Raw genomic sequence first — 13,446 nt, 5'->3', positions numbered from 1 at the left:
CCGAGAACAAGGATATTAACAAATTATAAATATAAGGTCTCAAGTGACAAGGTGTGGGAACGAGTGATGGATAAGGTTGATATCAGAGAACACGCATGAACTTTGAAGTCAGACACATTTGCGTTTGCATTCCAGTTCAAGTCTTTCTTAGCTTTGACTTAAGCATATTACTTAACTTTTCCAGTCTCAGGGTTTTTTCCACCCGCTTGTACGCGCGCGTGTATGTGTGTGTTAAAGAATGCAACACCACCCTGTCTGGTGTGGCTCAGCTGGTTGAAGTGTTGTCCTTTAAACTGAAAGGTCATGAGTTTGATTCCCAGTCAGAGCACAGGCCTGGATTGTGGCTTTGGGCCCTGTCAGGGCATGTGTGAGAGGCAGCTAATCGATGTTTCATTCTCACATCAATGTTTTTCTCCCCCTCTCTCTTTCCCTTTCCGTCTCTGGAATCATGTCCTCTGGTGAGGATTAAAAAAAAAGAAGAAAAGAAAAGAATGTAACACCTCCCTCCAAAGTTTTAGAATTAAACTAGACACTGTGGATAAAACGTTTAACACACTGTTTCTGGCACATAGTGAACAAATTGAAACATTTGTTCCTTTCCCCGCTTTTTCTCTGAGAAAATGGCATTAATTCTGGCTTCCTGTTCTTTCTACCACCGCACTTTGTTAAAGTTAATTTAACCCTCTTGATGTTAGTACATGATACATGGGCTCTATCATTTTTCCCAGACTTCTTTTAACTCTGTGTGTCTGTGTGTCTGTGTGTGCACATGTGCGCGTGTGCTGTGATGTCTCCCCTCCATCCATCTCTGCGTCCAGAGGCTCCTGAGGCAGGGCTGTGGGGGAAACACAGCAGTAAAATTTCAATTTGCAAAGAAAAAAATATGACAGATTTCTTCGCAGTTCCTCGGTGTCATGCGTCAAAATGTCACTTGTATGTTTTTGAAAGAAATGGACTTTTTCTTTCCTTTCATACAACAAGTTTTGTAAATCTGTTCCTTGGAAACTGCCAGTGATAGGAGCTCTCTCCATCATGGGGTGGGGGCCGCAGGATTGTTGAACAGCTCTGATTGCTAAACAAGCAAACAAAATTTTCAGAGTGGGCCAAGACCGCTGCTTCAGGAAGAAGAATTATTAACACTTACAAAGAAGCACTAGGAATGAGACAAGTGTTTGAAGAACTGTCACTTTTGCAGAGACATTGAAAAAGACAGCTCTCCCATACTTGCCTTTTTAGAATGACCAAGTATTTTTTTTTATGTATTTCTAAGGTTTTAAAAAATATTTAATTAATTTATTTTTAGAGAGACAGGAAAGGAGGGAGAGAAACATCAATGTGTGTGAGAGAGATCAATCTGTTGCCTCTTACATGCTCCCTACTGGGGACCTGGCCCACAACCCAGGCGTGTACCCTGACCAGGAATCAAACCAGTGACCTTGGCTTCACAGGTCAGCGCTCATTTCACTGAGCCACACCAGCCAGGGCTGTATTTCTAACTTCTGTGTTGCTTTGGATGCCTCATTTTTCTTCACTTTCTGGCTTTATTGACTGTAGAATCATGGGAACTTTTACTCATTTTCCGATGGATTCTGTTTCTACTTATAAAAAGTTAAGATAATCATGTTGCATCTAGGCCATAAGAGATGCCCAACAAATGGTTATATGTGCACATATATACCAACAGAACTAAGGCTATTTAATCTGAGCTTTTTAATCTGAGAAAAGCTTTAAGGGCTAAACTTTCTATTTGGGAAATCAGAGATCTTAATTAATTCAAATGAGATCACAGAGGTAGCCGATTAGTGGAGCCAGGGTTTGAAATGAGGTCCACCTCCTTCTTTCATACTGTGCAAGGTGAGTGGATCTCAGAGTGAGGAAGATGCCAGGCACAGGTGTCCTCCAAATGCTCTAGTTCCATTTGTAGCACCTCCACAGCTATGTGGGAGCTCCAGGCATCACTCAGAGCAGTGTTGGAAAGGGGGCTTTTTGTGTGATGTTCATGTACAATGATGAGGAGGGATGTTAAAAATAAAAGGGAGTTTCAACATACATCTATCTGTCAAATTTATTCCTGCTTTTTTCAGTCTTTATTACAACTTGTTGAGATTATTTTGGATCTTGGCCCTCTTACTGGTTTAAAATTGACATGCATGTGTTGAGTTAGGAGGGGGGAATTTCAGTTAAAATAGAGACTTGGAGAATAAAATTTAGTTAATTAGTAAATATAGTTCCTACTCACAAAGGAAGAGGTAGCCACTAAAAATGAAATGGAAACGCCTAGTAATTATTAGCATGATTCACAAGAGAAATCCCTTCTTGGTATCAGTACCCAGATAATACAGATTTTAAAAGAAAATGAAAACAAAATGTACATTTCTTCAGTATCTCTTTTGCTTTTACAAAATGAAATTTCTTATCATGAAATTACTATTTCATTAAAAAACATTTTTCTAATCTGCATTTTTTACTATTTTAAGAGAATTATGCTTTTGAACTATTTTCTCCATTGTTCACTTTAAGAACAATCACTCGGAATGATGTTTTGACTTTTATTGGGGCGATCACAATTTATACATTTACATACATTATAAGGATACACATATACTTTTATGAAAACATTTCAAAATGTTCTACTATGTGTACTTTTTAAACACACTGTTCCTAGAGGTTTTGTTTCAAATGAGTGTTACCTAGCACTCAATACAGTGTCTACCAGATGGATAGATAGACAGATGGACAGAGATAAAGATACATACTTTTATTTACAGGGAAATCATGGTCAGAGAAATGGATGCTGGAGAAATGCTAGCAAAGTGACAGACTCTTGATCATGCATGTCGTTTGCTAACTGAGCATGCAAGTGAAGAAAAGAAGCATCTTACTGGTTAATTAATTGAATGTAAAAATCTTTCAAATCACTGATAGCTACTCTGAGTTCAATGAAAGTTTACTTTAAAAACATTTTAATCGAGTGCTACTAGTTAACTAGAATTGGCTCTATACCATAGATGATTCTTTTTATTAGGTAACATGAGAATTTTACAGTAAAATGATCACCACCTTTATTATATCTGACATTTTATGATGCAGATGTTGCATTCTTATGCAAAATGTGATATATAATTGTTATGAAAGACTATGCTGAAATTAAGCTGATTTTTCTATTTGATTTAAAATGTCATGTAGTAAAGGTTATTTTCATTCACTAAGATTAAATGCAAGTGGCCATATGTTAGAACCATCTTTTGAATTGAAAGTACACTCAGCTGAAAATTGTCAACAAACTCAGAAATATAAAAAAGAAATACAAGCTTTCTTTTTTTATTTGTCAAAGCATTGCCTCTCAATTAAGATGTCATTATGTTACACTCATGTATGATACTTCATTATGACAAATCTGATCTTGAAAACAGTAAATCATTCTACATATAGACTTGTTGGCATTTTTTATATTAAAATGTGTAACATTTGTCAATACTCCAGGAATGGAACATCAGCAAAGAGGATTACTGGCCTACCAAAATAATAATATAACCATTAAGAGAATAACATTTTTGAACTGCAATAACATGCCCTAATTTTAAAGGGACTATCATTTACACTAATTTGGCAGATTTGGTTCATATTTCTTTTAGAAATTCATTTCTTCATTATGCCTGAAAACAATTTATGGTGCATTTATGTTGGTGAAGATAATTTGCTTATTTTATTGTGAATGAAAATCAGTAATTACATACAATTCCATTTTCTACAGACATAAAGTTAATTCATGGTAGTAATTTTATAGAGAATATTAGCTTGTGTTAGTTATGATGAAAATGTAACTGTGGTGAATGCCTCCATTATAACTGAATTTCCTTGGACTTGATGAAAAAAAGAAATGTTGAATTAATACTAACAATTCCACAGATGATTTTATGACAAGCCTGCTGATCACTTTACCCTAATTGCAGTGTTTGGGCAATGTTAGAACTGAGTTTGAATCCTGACTACTTCATTTCTATGCTATGTGACTCCGGGAAGGTAACATGACTTGTCCAACTCTTAATTTTATCACTTGCAACACGGGGAAAAAATTGTAACTTTTCTCATAATGTTGTCAGTAAGTTGAAGTGAGAAGCTATAGGGGTAATTTTAAGTACGATATTCACAGTAGAATTTTTATAGTTCATAGATGTTCTTGTGTCGCTGTGGAATTTCTACCCCCCTTTCTTTGACACTTTGTTATGAGATATTTTAATGATAAATATGAATTAAATTTTATCAATTTTTTTCTGCATTTAGTGACATAATCATTAATTTATCCTTTGTTCTATTAATGTGGTGAATTATATTGATTGACTTGTACATGTAAAGCAGACTACCATTTAGGGGTAAACCCAAATTGGTCATAATATATTTTTTTTTTATCTTTTTATATATTAGCAAGTTGTTTAATTCAACTTACTAATATTTTGTTAATTGTGTGCAAGGTTATTAGTTTGGAACTTTATTTGTTTGTTATATTGCTGTGTAGTTTTCCTATCAGGATTATGCTGACCTCATTAAATCACATAGAATGAGTTCCCTCTTCCTCTATTTTCCGAGTTTAAGCGTCATACTATTTCTTCCATTAGCTTCTTCTAGAATTCAACAGTGATGCCATCTGTACCTGAAGATTTCTTTGTGGGAAGATTATTAACTTAAAAATTTTTACATATTTAACAAATATAATTGTTACTTATTTCTTCTTGCATTAGCATTTTTCAATAGCTGTTCTTTCTATATGAGTTTTCAAATTCATAGGCATCATGCTGTTCATAAATATAGTTTCAGTATTGATGCTATGTCCTTCTTTTCTGATACCGTGTTTTTCTCTCTTTTTTCTTAATCAGTCTAGTTATGGGTTTATTAAGGTTGTTTTACCTTATTTTGTGGGGAGGGGGAGAGGGTAATGTTTCCATGCTACTATTGATTAGTTTTATTGAAGTCAATATTCAGCGAAGGACTCAAGGAAATCATTATGCAGTTATCTGTGCCTCTTTCTCTATCCCACAAATTCCTGCTCATTCAGCAATACCAAACTCTGATTTGTTTCTCCTTCTCAATGAATCATTCCTCTCTGCTTGGCCAACATATTCCTGCATCAAAGTTTGGGAAATGCCTCCACACAGAGAGAACCCGAGGTAGATGTGGAGCTCACATCGTGGGTTTCCATTCTTTGTGAAGTCCAGTTCCTAAAAATAACTGCTTTGTACCTTTTATCCATTGATATAATTGTTTATGATTGGAAAGTATGTAGGCTATCCATAACTCTTGTCTTCACCAGAATTGGAAATCCATTTTAATTATATTTACTTCCCATTAAATCCTGTTAAGTATATTGAGCATGCCTAAAGTGATAGCACTCCTTTAGATATTTCTCTTTGCTTATACAAGTAGAGGTAGATTATTTGGCCAACATGGATAGTTTTTTTTTTATAAACATCAATGACAACAAGTTAGATACTTGTATAGCATGAAAATAGAAAGAATCTTTAGACTTGGCGAAATGAAACTTCTGCATTGTGAAATAATTTGTCAGGCTTCACTCAACATGGTTAGCAGGTGAGATGCAAATCTGAGATGAAGCTTTGGAGCTTCAAAACTCACTCTTGGAACCTGAACCCTCTAGGCTGGGTTTAGGGCTGAGAAATAATAGGGCATAGCACAGGTAAAGTCATTAAAGAATAGCCGTGCCACTAGATGATTTAATTTAAACATATTTAATTTCACATATTGCATCTTCTCTCTCTCAGATGGTTTAAAGAATATATTACACTTTAACTCTGATCATCAAAGAAAAAAAGAAAAAATAACAATGTTTTCCTAGATTCTTTGTTGCCCAACAACCTGACATTTTATTGTCATTATTTTTGTTGTTAAATGTACCCACTACCATACATCTCTGCCAAGATATTTGCAAATGCAAAATCATTCATTATTTTATTATCAGTGGGTGCAACAGATTAGCTTTATTCCTTTGCCTATTTAATATTTAAAAAATACTACTTAGTAATAAGTAGTCACTTTTTAAAAAGTTTTTTTTTCTAATAACAAAAGATCATTCTGATATACTACAATTGTAGAATGTTTTCTTGTCCCCTTGAGAATTTCTGATTTCCAGGGTATTTTCATTATTATACCTTTTTCCCTTTTCAGAGAGAAAATTCCCATGCTAGAGTTCTTAAACCAAAGGGAGAAAATGCAGCCTTTAGCTTTAAAAGAGATTTGAAGGCATGCAACGTGGCATGAGTAGGAATTAAAATCTCCTGTCCCCTTTTATTCATTCTTTTTCATTTTCTGGGGGTAGACAGGTTTGCCAGAAGAACCAGACCAGGACTGGTCCAGATTAACTTGCAAATCAAAGGGCATTGTTACCTCTAGCCCAATGAAATCATATTGAATTATTTAAACAAAATTTCTGGAGCTCTGTGTCTATGTCACTAACAGGTAGAGGCTGGCATAATGTAGACTAAGAAAATGACAAAATTTAGAGGAAGTAACTCTACCTATCTTACCAAGCCACTAAAAGCAGAATTTAAAAAAAAATAGTAGGATAAAATTAAAGAGACAGCTGATTTATTTGGTATATTTTACAAAAAATACACAGTTGTCTTAATATACTCAGGTATGTATTTTTCATCTAGTCAGAATATTTTATCTATTTGCCCATATTTGCCCTAGTAATTGCTAGACAAAATTTTATGCATCTGTTTATTATAAAAAAAATCTTTAAAATGTTATTTTTAATTGCTTTACTGAGATGTATTTCACATACCATAAATTTTCTTATTTATATAGCACAAGTTAATGTTCTTTAGTATATTTAGGGTTGTGCGACTATCCTCAAAATCAATTTTAGAATATTTCATCGCTCCAAAAAGAAATCCTGTCATATCTAGGCATCATATCTAAGACAGTATCATATTTAAGCAGTGATTACCTATTATTGTAATAAGGTTTACTCCTGTATTTTTTTCTAAAAGTTTTATAATTTTACTCTTATTTTCATGTGTTCTTTAGTAGTCCACTTCCTATTTCCCTCCACCCCACCCAGCCCAAGGCAAATACTAATCTATTCAGTGTCTCTGTAGAGTGTCTGTTCTGTCCAGTTCAGAGAAACAGAGTCATTTACTGTTGGTTCTTTTGTGACAGGATTCGTTCCACTTGGCATATAGTTTTCCAGGTCTATCCAAGAATGAATCACCATTTCATTTGTTTGTATGGCTTTGGTTAGAAATACCACATTTTGTTAATCTGTTCACCATTTGGTGGATATTTAGGTTGTTTCTGCTTTTTGGCCACTGTGAATAATGGTGCTCTGAATATTCATGTTTATACTTTTGGGGGACATATGTTTTTATTTTGGAGGTTAGATTCATAAAAGTGGGATTGCTGAGTCATGTAGGAAGTCTATGTTTAACATTTTGAGAAACTGATGATACTCTTTCTAATGTGGCTATTTTACAATCCTAACAGCACTATTTTGGAGTTCAAATTGCCCCTCCTCCTCACCTAGACCTGTCTTTTGGATTACAGCCATCCTAGTGATTGTGAAGTGGTATCTCATTGTGATGTTGATATTAATTTACTGAATGACTAATGATGTCATATGTATATCTCTTCCTTGGAGGAATATCTGTTCAGATATTTTGCCCATTTTTAATTAGGTTATTTGTCTTTTTATACTTTACTTGTACAGTTTTGTATAATCTGGATACCATTTATACATTAGTTAAATGATTTGCGAATACTTTGTTCCAGAGTGTACCTGCCTATTACTTTCTTCATGGTGTCTTTTGATATACAGTTTTTAATTTTGATAAATCCAATTTATCTATTTTGCTTTTTGTTACTTGAGCATTTGGTGTCATATCTAAGAAACTATTTCCTAATCTAAGGTCATTAAGCTATATCTTGAAAGTATGTGGGATTTTATAAAATGTTCTTTATTCTATTAACATGATATATTACATTAATTGAATTTTGGGTGTTAAACAAACCTTCTGTTCCTGGAAGAAATAACACTTAGTCATCATATATATTCCTTTCAAGTATTGCTGTATCTGCATTACTAACCTTTGAGGATTTCTACACCTATATATGTAAGAGATTTTGGAGTGCATTTTTACTTTGTGATGTTTTTGTCAGGTTTTAGTATCTCTGATACTGTCCTCATACTGTGACTTGCAAAATGTTTTCTTCTATTTTTTGAAAGAATTTGTTAAAAAATGGTATTAATTTATATTTAAATATTTGGTAGAATTCACCAATGCAGCCATGATCTGGGCTTGGGGTTTCTTTAGGGAAGGTTTTTAAGTTCCTTTCACTGGGGTTTCAGGTTAAGCCAAGAGTAGAATGTGTTCTTACCTGCCACCGCCTGTCTTCCATTAATCTGTTTTTTTGTAAGCCACATTTTTTTTTTTTGCAGGCACCTTGAAAAATATCAATGTTAGCACTTGCATACTTGCCACAGGTCAGGGTTATACTTTGTCAGAAGAGCAGCCCAAAACCAGATGCAAAAAGCAGGAGAAAAATGCCCTACCTCATTTTAACGATGGATAAATTACCTTTCCTCCCTGGCTACCCCAGCAGGAGCCCCCAGTTAGAGGGGCGTTATCTTAGTAAATAGAGTGTATTTATGATTGGGGGGTGGGAGGACCCTTTCAGAAGCTACATATTCATGCTGTGACAGTTCTGGATCAACCTGTGTTAGACTTCTTATGTCTTATTGCCGTCTCTACTTTTGACCTAAATACACGTACCTATGGAACTTGACTCTTAGCTTTTTAGTTTGTTTTGCTTTGGAAACTTCAGATGAGTTTCTCAGGGTGACCGTTAATTTGGAAAGGACTCAGTGCTTAAGTCATGGTCGGTTGTTATCTGGGCTTACCGACTAGAAAAAGCAAAGTGTGTGAAATGGGGACACCCACACACAATCCCCTTGCCCAGCGTCCTTCATAGCATTTAGTTCAAATTTGTTTGAAAAGTTTAGGATAGCCTTCCTTAAGTTAGGAAAGTTCAAGTAGGGCAGGTGGGGTGATATCTGGCAAAATAGTCACTGGTTTTTACTGGTAACGAAATGGCCTAATATAACCCCCCTGAGGAGAAAACAATAAGAATGCCTTTCTGGCAAAGAATCGATAATGTGGTAAGTTTGAATATTTCAGGCAGTAATACCGCCAGTAGACATGAGTATAACAACAGACAGGAGTCAAAATCTCCCCAATGTCTCTAAGCAAACTTTGATTCTAAGACAGTATTTTCACAGTGGCACATGCACAGGCTCTAGAGTCAGGTGTCTGGGTTTTTATTCTAATGTAAGTTACCTCATCTCTTTATTTCGCTTCTTTTATGTAAGGGGCATTATAATTTCCCAATGTGAAATGGTCAATGTGAGGATTCATATTGTAATGTCATGTAATTTACTACATAGCATATTGCTAGGACATAGGTAAGTGCTCAGTGACTTCACAGTAAGGATGATTGTAGCCATAATCACAACAATTATCATGTTTATTATCTGAACTCGAACTTCAGATACCTACGTTGAAAAGAAATTTAAAAAAAATAGGTATGTCCTTCCTGAGTGCAAGAGTCATTGTACCTGAAGATAATGAAAATTGAGGACATTTATGTGAATAAATTGGAATTTAGTCTAATGAAGAATGCTTGAAATCACAACTCTCTGGGATTTATCATTATGAAATATTTATCCTGACTACTTCAAATCATGTTTTGCTTGCTTATTAGTTTTTTTTTAATTTGCCAGTAATTTAAAATTAATATACATTAGATAACTAAAATTATTTGGAGAGACTTCTCTTCTATCTAAGATGAAGTAAAAGGGATAAAATGTATCCTACCATCTGAAATAAGCAAAGAAAAAAACAACAAACCAAACCCCAACCCAAAATAGTAATCTTTAAGAGACAGGAGGAACAAATGAAGTGAGCTCAACGATTACCACCATTTTAGTCTCCTCAGAGAGTTTCCAGTCTGAAAGAAATCAAAGATCTACAAAAATGGAGAGAAATACCATGTTCATGGATTGGAAGACAACACAGTAAAGTTGTCAGTTCCTCCAAGTTGATGTCTGTTTAGTACAATTTCTGTCAAAAATATCAACAATATTATTTATAAACATAGACATGATTATTCTAAAATACATGGGAAAGGAAAGAGGCTAGAATAACAAAAAATAATTTTAAAATAGAAAAATAAAGTGGGCGGAATCACTCTACCTAATGTTGAAAATTATTATATAGCTGCAATAATCAAGAGTGTGTGTTACTGGCAGAGAGCTAGACACATAGATCAGAGGGGCAGAGTAGAGGACCCAGGTGCAGACTCCCACAAATAGTCCTAGCTGATTGTTTTTCTACAAAGGTGCAAGGGCAATTCAATGGTGGAATGGCAGCCTTTCAATAAATGTTTTGGAGGAATTGGACATCCATGAGAGGGTGCAGGATGTTCACCTAAGTTGTATATCTTATGTAAAAATTAACACAAGGTAGATAGGAAGTTAATGTCAATCATAGAACTATAAAACCTTGAGAAAAATAGAAAATTTCCCTGTATTATTTCTTTCTTTTTTGAAAGGTAAATAATAACAGCATTTATTGAAAAATGAAAGCTGGATTCAAAAAATAAATTACAGAAGCATGGGATTGAGGAAGCCTGGCTTCACAATAGTTATGTACAAAAGTTTGAGGGGGAGACACAGTTTATTTGCCAACATGTGAATCTATAATTATTTCAAACTTTAAAAATTTAATCTAAAATAGTAATAAGAATCTTAAAAATTTATACTTATTCAAGTATCAAAATTTATGGAAAGAAGGGACAAGTGTACAAAGGACCCATGGACAAGGACAATGGGGAGGGGCTTGTCTTTGGGGGCGTGGGTTGGGTGGGGCAGGGGAGAGCAATGGGGAAATGGGGACAATGGTAACTGAACTACAAAAATGTACTGAAATATTATCTAACGTCGAAAAAGACTACTAAATATAGAGTAAGAAAGTCTATACTCAGGAAATATATTGCATTAAAAATTTAACTAATATTTTATTAACAGTAAATTCTTATCCATTTAAAAATATCTAAAACATTATAGATTATATAAGAAATATGAAAATATATGCATACCATAAACATTAAAAAATTAGAAATGTACAGAACGGAAAGTGAGCATTTCTCTCTTCTAGTCCCATTATCCCTAGCTCCCCTACTTATATGTAACTATATGGAAAAACAATTCCGTACGTATATGTTGGAGGAGTGGCAAGGGAGGCTCTTGCCATGGCACTTACATATGTAGTTATTTTCTCCGTGATATTTTTCATTCAACATATTCCAAAGATCTTTTATTTTACATAGATCTACTATACTATGTATAAAATTCCATAATATTGCTATATGCTAGAATTTATTTAATCATGACCCTACTTTATGATATTTGTGGGCTTATTTCTTATTTAATAATAATAAGATAGTAGACCAATTCAGCGGTGGCCATGCGTGTACATCAGTTTGAGCATATTCAGAAGTGTTTCTTTTGGTTAGATTCCAGAAATAAGTTTTTGGATCCAAACACAGGTACTTTCTTTTTTTTTTAAACATTGTAATTTACCAGATAGCTCTCCAAAAAGGATGCCCACCTATGCTAGATCAAGTGTTTTTTGTCAGCTTCACATGTGTTCTTCTATAAGCGACATTCTCTCCACTGATGGGATTAAAAGTCTCCAACCACATTAGGTGACCTAGAAAATAGGAGGAGGCGGCAGGCTGGTTAGTAGCTGGAACTGTGACTTAATATTTGTATGGAAAGTTCCCTTCCCTTTTTATTGTCCTGCTGTTCCAGACCCTCCCACTTCTTGCTTTTGCTCTTACGGTCCTTCCAAGAGCTTTGCTAGTTTTAAAAATGTAAATAAATACTTTTTCATATACACAAAAGCTGCAAGTAGGCTTTCACGGCCAAAAAAATTAACACCTAAAAACTCGCTTTGAGAAAATCATTATTATTTGGATAAAAATAGACTTGGACTCATTGAGGGAGAGAAGAGATAGTTTTAGAAAGCACCTGGAATAAAATAGGCTTCAAAGAGAGCTCAGCTTCCTAGCAGCCAACAGGGAAAAACTGGGCAAGAGAGCAGAATAAGGAATAAATTTCCCCTTGTTCATTAATATTAAGCATGAATGTTTTTCCGGAAAGAGAACAAGTGGTATATATTTGTCTCTGGGCTCAAAATCAAAGTAGTGCCGCATGATCCGAGGGTCTGTGTGATAATTAGGGCCACACTGCTTTTCTTTCGAGAGACACAGTCGTCCACCCAAACACCTACTGAGTACCTACCATCTGAGAGGTGGGCGGAGCTGCCACCTCTTGCTACCCTCAGTGTTCTTGTTAAAAGCTCAGAGGCTACGCAGCCATTTTATTAACTATCGGTCATTTCTTTAATATGGCTTTTACTTAAAATATGGAGCTTTCTCCCTAGAATAGCAGCTTCCAATTCCAAGGATTGACATGAACAAAGATGGGCTTATTTTTCGAGCGTAAGGCCTGTGAAAATCTTTTCTCTAACCCTAAAACCAAGGAGAGCATGCTGATGACAAGAGTGGGTCTGATTTCTTGAGGCTTAAGAGGGAAGATTTAACTCCCTCTATTGAAAGCCAAGCTTCACTTCTGTTTTACTGAAATACCCTGCCTGCCTCACCCTCCGCCTCATGGAAAGCGGAGCTGGAATCGGGAGGAAGGCGTTCTTCGAAGAGCCCTGTCTTAAAATGCGAAGATGATTTTCTCTGGGTTGAATCAAATGCCCTGTCATGCCCCTCGGAGTCGAGGCCTCCCCGTTGGCTCTGCTGATTTCTCTGTTCCTCCCACCTTTCCAACTAGCTTTTGAGTCTTAAAATGACATTAGAGCTCTTTATGTTTGGAGATCACATTAACTATTTAGCCAAATCACTAAAGTGGGGAATACAGTGCTCTGAAGTAAGCATTTCATTTGCAAAATGCACGTTATCTAATGCAATAAATGGCAGTAGTGTGTCTTCAGGCCCTGGTTGTCCCAGTGTTTGGGGAAATAATAAAGACTTTTCATTTTCTCCCTCAGATCATAAGTGCTGTGTTATTAGTGCCATCTCAGCATTAAACCAGGTTGCAAGCTGCTTATTCTTCAAAATGAAGCTTTATTTTTTAGTTTAATTGCTTTTTCAGAAGCATTATTAACTTCCAGAAGGGAAGAAAAAAAATTAAAGCAGCTGAAGCTGTGGTTCAGTATATTTGAAGCTCAAAAACACATTTCAAAATGAATGCAACAAGACTGTACCAATTACCAAGAATAATATTAGGGAATATACAAAGTGGGATAATTATAGAAAGAAAGATCCCTTGAATACCAGGTGTGAGCACCATCTGTATTTTTC

The sequence above is a fragment of the Pteronotus mesoamericanus genome, unplaced genomic scaffold, assembly GCF_021234165.1.
Source record: "Pteronotus mesoamericanus isolate MK-2021 breed Mesoamerican mustached bat unplaced genomic scaffold, CSHL_Meso_final contig_52, whole genome shotgun sequence".
NCBI lineage: Eukaryota > Metazoa > Chordata > Mammalia > Chiroptera > Mormoopidae > Pteronotus > Pteronotus mesoamericanus.
The sequence above is the reverse complement of the archived record's forward strand: the minus strand, read 5'-3'. Positions refer to the sequence as shown.